The sequence below is a fragment of the Palaemon carinicauda genome, chromosome 1 (assembly GCF_036898095.1).
Source record: "Palaemon carinicauda isolate YSFRI2023 chromosome 1, ASM3689809v2, whole genome shotgun sequence".
In the NCBI taxonomy this organism is placed as follows: Eukaryota; Metazoa; Arthropoda; class Malacostraca; order Decapoda; family Palaemonidae; genus Palaemon; species Palaemon carinicauda.
The window spans coordinates 199,956,736-199,964,235 of NC_090725.1; positions in this window are offsets into that span (position 1 = coordinate 199,956,736).

Genomic DNA, 7,500 nt, shown 5'->3' on the forward strand with positions numbered 1-7,500 from the left:
CTGTCATTCATGAGTGGCATTTAAACCTTTAAACCTTTAGACCAGTTAAAATCAAGCGATCATGGGATGGTAAGAATCAAAATTTGTCTAGATCTAAGGAAAGATAGAGAAAAAATAATTCTAAGAAAGCTAGTAAACTCTCCTGTAACAAGAGAAAAATCTGATGAGTTAATTTAGCAATATTCACAACTACAATATGAAATGGAAGCAAGTAAAAAAGAAATGAACAGTAATTTAAATAACTTTTTATTGGAATCAGCACAAGATACAGGTGGAAAAGTTCATAAACAAGATCAAGGAAAGCTATAAGAAAGACAAAATAAAACCAATAGAGAAAAGATTGAAAATGACGATAAAATCCAAGACAGATGAAATACAATTAGCAGAACTATCCAAAATAATAAACAAACTAAAAATCTAAGATATTCGTAAACACAATCATTCTAAAATTGAGGAAATGCTAAAGAAAGGAAAAAACATCAAATTGATGAAAAGAAAACTTGGAATATGGTGTCACCAGATGTTTTCTTAAAAGGATGAAAATTGATATATTATCCAGAATAGAGATGGAGTGATAAAAATTGCAGACACTTTCTATACATTGCTATACAATAGCAATATAAGAAATAACTTTACCAATAAAAATAATGAAACACCCGAGTCAGTACCAAACGTAACAGTAGGAGAAGTAAATAAAGCATTAATAGAAATGAAATGATGCAAAGTAATAGGAGATGGCCTAGTAATTTATTCAATAATAGATAGAGGAAATTTCATAATAGTAAAACTCGCTGAATTCCACACCAAATGTCTGCAATAATGCTTGGAAAAACATTACCATAATACTAATTCACGAAAAGGGAGATACAAAAGACCTGAAAAATTACCGCCCAATAAGTTTTCTCCCTATAATATATAAAATATTTTAGAATATCATATTAGGCCGAATAGAAAGACAGCTAGACTATAATCAACCAAGAGAGCAGGCAGGCTTTAGAAGTGGGTATTCAAAATCTGACCATATCATTGTAATTAACCAGCTAGTGGAGAACTCAATGGAGTATAACAAATCACTATGTACAGTATGACATTTTTAGACTACAAGAAAGGTTTTGAGTCAGTTAAAACATCAGCAGTGATGAAGGCCATTATAAAAACAAAGGAATAGATGAATTTTATGTTAGAACACAGCAATGTTAGAACTACATAAAGATAGTGAGAAAATTTTGATTGAGAAAGGGGTTAGACAGGGAGATCCCATCTCTCCTAAATTATTCACAGTATGTGTAGAAGAAGTTTTTAAGAATAAAATGTAGGAATTAATATTAATGGGGGAATACCTTAGCAACTTAACATTTGCAGATGACATAGTTGTGTTTAGTGAATCATGGGAGGAATTATAAAAGATGATAGAAGATATGAATAGACAAAGAAGAAATGTATAATTGAAAATGAACACGAGATTGTTATTGAATATACGTACTTAGGACAGACAATAAGTTTTTCCCCAGGACTAGAGACCGAGATTGAAAAAAGAATACACAGGGAATTGAGAGTTTTTGGTAAGCAAAATGAGATTATGAAATGTAAAATCTTCCTTTCTCTAAAAAGAAAAGTATTTAGTCAGATGGTCCTACCAGTATTAACTTATGCATCAGAAACTTAGAGCCTTACTAAAGCCTGAGTACATAAGTTAGTTACAACTCAAAGAGCTGTGGAATGAATGATGGGAATAACACAGGAAAAGTGCAACATAGATATGAGAACAAACTAAAGTAGAGGATATACCTACTACTATTATTATTATTATTATTATTATTATTATTATTATTATTATTATTATTATCTAAGCTACAATCCTAGTTGGAAAAGCAGAATCTATAAGCCCAAGGGCTCCACCAGGGAAAAATAGTCAAGTGAGGAAAGGAAATAACGAAATATATAAATCACAAGAGGAATAATAAACGATTAAAATATAATATTTCAAGAACAATAACAACATTGAAATAAATCTTTCCTATATAAACTCAAAAAAAGAGGAAGAGATATTATTTAGAATAGTGTGTCTGAGTGTACCTTCAAGCAAGAGGACTCTAACCCAAGACAGTGGAAGACCATAGTACAGAACCTATGGCACTACCTAAAGCTAGAGAACAATGGTTTGATTTTGGAGTGTCCTTCTCCTAGAAGAGCTGCTTACCATAGCTTAAAAGTCTCTTCTATCCTTACCAAGAGGAAAGTAGCCAATGAACAACAACAGTGCAGTAGTTAACCTCTTGAGTGAAGAAGAACTGTTTGGTAATCTCAGTGTTGTAAGGGGTAAGAGAACTGAGGAGAATATGTGAAGAATAGACCAGACTATTCGGTGTATGTGTAGGCAAAGAAAATGACCCGTAACCAGATAGAGGGATCCAATGTAGTACTGTCTGGCCAGTTAAAGGACCCAATAACTCTCTTGCGGTGGTATCTCAACGCGTGGCTGGTGCCTTGGCCAACCTACTACCTATAATCTAACAAAATGTAAGAAAAAGATATGGACATAGGCAGAGCATGTAATGAGAATGGCAGACAATAGATGGATATTATGAATAGCCGATTGGGTCGCTAGAGATTGCAAAAGAAGCAGAGGAAGGAAGCGAGGGCAATAGATTGATGAAATAAGGAAGTTTGCGGGTATGGACTGGCATAGAACGACCATAAAAAGACGCAAGTGGAAGGATATGTCTGAGGCCTTTTTTCTGCAGTGGGCTAGTAATGGCTAATGATAATTATACATAAATAGGCCATATATATATATATATATATATATATATATATATATATATATATATATATATATATAAGAATTTATATATATATACATATATATATATATATATATATATATATATGCATATATATATATATATATATATATATATATATATATATATATATACATATAGGATCTAGGACAACCGCCCCCGAGACAACTGCCCCCAGGACAGTTGTCCCCCAACAACTGCCCCCAGGACAATTGCCCCCGTAGGACTACTGCCCCCCGGAAAATTGCCCCCCATATTGCCATTTACGTAATTACTTTTTAGTAACAATTTATGAAGATATTCTTCCTAATTACATAATCGGTAATTGAAGAAATAATTGTATCTATTTCTTAAATTTATTACCATTTATGTAGTTATTTCCTAATTAGGTAATCGGTCGTACGAGTTATAGTTTATTTTCGAAAGCTATCGCCAATTGGCTAATTCTGTATAGTCAAACAAATGTTTAAAAAAAAAGAAAGTAAGAAGGATCCAGGGTCTAATCGGTCGTACGAGTTATAGTTTATTTTCGAAAGAAATACAAGAAGTAACATAACCCATCATGGAGTTCGTCAAAAGTGAACGTGGAAAAATGAAGCTTATTTATGAAGGATACATCTATGTGAAGCAGAAGGAATTGGCAAATAATGTTATATCTTATGAATGTGAAAAACGCCGCCATAATAACTGTAAAGCGAAAGTAAAAGTTTGTGAAAATGAAGTAGTTGGCTCTGTAAATGATCACACCCATGCTGTTGACCAACCCCGCCGTGAAGTCTTGTTAGTACAACAGGAAATAAAGGCTAAATTTATTGCTACCGAAGAGACTGCACAGCAAATAATTTCCCAAACATTTGAGTCGATATCAAGCGGTGCTGCAACTCAGTTACCGTCGGTGAGACATATTCGTCGTGCAATAAGGCACTACATACAAGCTGCTGGCGCTCCTCGTCCCATCCCATCAAACCTAACAGACATGGTCATTCCTTCCGAGTACAAGAAAACTTCTAGTGGTGAAGATTTTCTTCTTTATGATAGTGGATTGATTGAGCAGCGTATCCTTTTATTTTCAACACCAACAAACATTAGCCTTCTGGAGAAATCAGATAATTGGGCAATTGTCCCGGGGGCAGTTTTCCTACGGGGGCAGTTGTCCTACGGGGGCAGTTGTCCCGGGGGCAGTTGTCAGGGGGCAGTTGTCCTGATACCATATATATATATATATATATATATATATATATATATATATATATATATATATATATATATATATATATATATATACCAGTATATAATCAGATCTGCGTGTCTTCTATCCTCTACATTTAAAAGACCTCATTTCTACATCCGTGGAGTATGCATTATCAAAAACTCATTCCATTATATCTCTTTTATTCTAATATCGAGTGGCTTATTTGCGTTTTCTCTGCATTTCCTATCTATCATATAACTTATTTCGTTTCAAAAGTAATTGTTCTAGTTAACCAATACAATTAAGTTGCATTTTACCTTTTCCCTGTAACATTTTCTTTGCCTATCTTATTCATCTTCTTGCTTTCTCATTCACAACATTTTCGGCTTTGGAGTCAAACTTCATAAAACATCCTTTCTTTTATCAAGTAAACATATAATTTCGTTATTCCTTATTCTCGCTCTTTTTATACCCATTTTTCCACATCCCACAATTTTCCTCATACAAAAACTATTTGCCTTTGGAATCTTTAATTAATACTAGTTTTTCAACCAACTTCTCTATATTCTTTTACAATACTCACACTTATTTCTTATCAAAGCAAACTTTTCCTAATTACATTTAGGACAATTCTAAATCGGATTATTCTTCTTCCTAAACTTAACATACTTCTGAATTCTTCATCCTAAACTAAACTTTCTTCTAAAATTTTCTTCCTAAATTAAACCTATTACTCAATCCTTCTTCCTAAACTAATCCTGCTTCCAAAGCTAAATCTACATTATTTTTCCCTATAGCATTTAAAAACTATTGACCAATTATATTCCTAGTTACTCCAATTTGCACCAATATACCCATCACCTTGTTTTTATATCTGTTATGTGCTAATGTAAAATCAACAAAACCCTTTGGACACCATGCGCAGTATTCCTAACTATCCATGTGATTTCAAAGTATATCATCACAACATATATTTTATTTCTCAATATTTCCATGCATTACATATATACAAAGATCACTTTATTATATAACACCTATCTTCGTATTCAGGTCATCAATCAAAACTAGTCTTTCTCATTTCCCAAAACTGCCAAGCATAGATGTTAATTTTCACCCATCATCTCAGTCATACTGCAGCACTTCAAGTCACAACTTTTCATCCTGCTACTTACTCTCCTTTCATCAAGACTCGCCGATTTCCGCAAGAATAAGCGATGCCTACATCTCTCAACTTTCCGCCATAATAAAAACTGCGAATTAACACATTATTTCTTCTCTTTTATTTTGCATCATGAGTATAGTTTATAGACTCTAAATCCCATGTCAGCTATCAATCAATGATTTTCACTAAATCAAAATATAAATTGATCCTAATGAAATAATCATATAAAAACGTTCCAGTCATCGGATGGGTAACTTAAAAATGGAAATAAGCAAATTGGGACGATCTAAGCAATTAATCCTAATATATCGTCCATGTTAAGCCACATACGAGAGGAGGGGAATTCTGTGTGAATAAAAAATGGGCGCAGCCGTATAGATATAAAGACTAGGTACATAGGCGCGCGTGACTTTAACGGAAACGCCTCAGATTTGACACGGATAATTTACATTAGGATTCAGTTATAAGTGATTAAAATTTGGCGAAAAATGAGTAATATTTGAGGGAAATCAACGAAGATACTTGAACTACCCTTATGAGCTAAGGTGAGAATGTATGGAGGGACTGTTGAACCAAATTTCATTTATGGTAGTGAAGTGAAGATGAATATGAATAGAAAATGTGTTGAAGCTAACATAATGATTAATAATGAGAGCAATGTGGATATGAAACAGTTGAAATATATGCAAGGCTAAACCAGAGAATGTTGTGGTATCCTGTTTAGATATTTCAGAATTTCTAGGAGGTAGGATGAGAGAAAAGAATAGAAAGGGTTTCTAGATAGAATGAAAGACATGGGAAAGGAAGGCCTTGATATCCAGGAATTGGAATTCTGCCTGGTGATGTTATATAAATACACACACACACACACACACACACACATATATATATATATATATATATATATACATATACATATATAATATATATATATATGCATATATATACATATATATATATATATATGTGTGTGTATATATATATATATTTATATATATGCATATATATATATATATATATATATATATATATATATGTGTGTGTGTATATATATATATATATATATATATATATATATATATATATATATATATATATATATATATATATATATATATATATATATATATATATATATATATATATATATATATATATATATATATATATATATATATATATATATATATATATATATATATATGTATATATATATATATATATATATATATATATATATATATATACATATATATACATACAGGTAATTAGAGAATAACTTATTGACGTCTAAAAATCGATGACATCCTCTTCCGGACAAACTGAACAGGATAACAGGAAAACTACATTTACTTCTTTTTTCCATTTAATATTTGGTGTTGATACGTATTTCGAGTCACCTTGTTGATGTGAATCATGATTACACTGGTAAAGAGATGGAATTACATTTCAATATAAATGTTATGGTAGCGAGAATTTAAGACAAAAAATATTTGGATACGCTGAAATAAACTAATAAGTGTTGATTAATGTAAACTTTAAGATTCTTAGAAGATCGACATCACAACTTGCCATAAAGAAAGTCACCGCTCTGAAGGGAATCGAATCCGAGATCAACGCAGATTAAAAATCTGAATTTTCTGAAGGGGCGAATAAGCCTCACAACTTTAAGACGTTGCTGAGGAACTGACGTCAGTCCTGTTGCAAGACTGGAATTTTGAGGTTCGTCGAAGAGGGAAAAAAGGTTATGATATCGGATATAGAATTTATGAAACCTTTGAAAAATCATTTATGTATTTCAAAATAAAGTTTAATATTTTGCATTTCAAAGAATATTAAATTTTCCCTTTATCAATTCTTATTAATCAATTTCAGAGTATACAATTTTTTTTTTTAAACAAATTTTCACCATCATGCCCTTTATATTGAAGTGTAATTCCATTGTTCAACTAATGCATTCCTGACGAAGAATCACGTAAAAAAGTAATTTGGAACTCGTGTTGAGACCAAATATTAAATTGAAATATTTTGAAGTAATTTTCTATTATCCTGAAAACCTAATGGAGCTCATGTGAGGATGAGGTAACATGTGTAAGTACTATATACTGTATATACATCCATAATTACATAAATACATACATACATATATATATATATATATATATAGATACATATATATATATATATATATATATATATATATATTTATATAGATACATATATGTATATATATATATATATATATATATATATATGTATATATATACACATATATGTATACACATACTGTATATATACACACATACATGTATATATCCATATATACATATGTGCCAGTACTA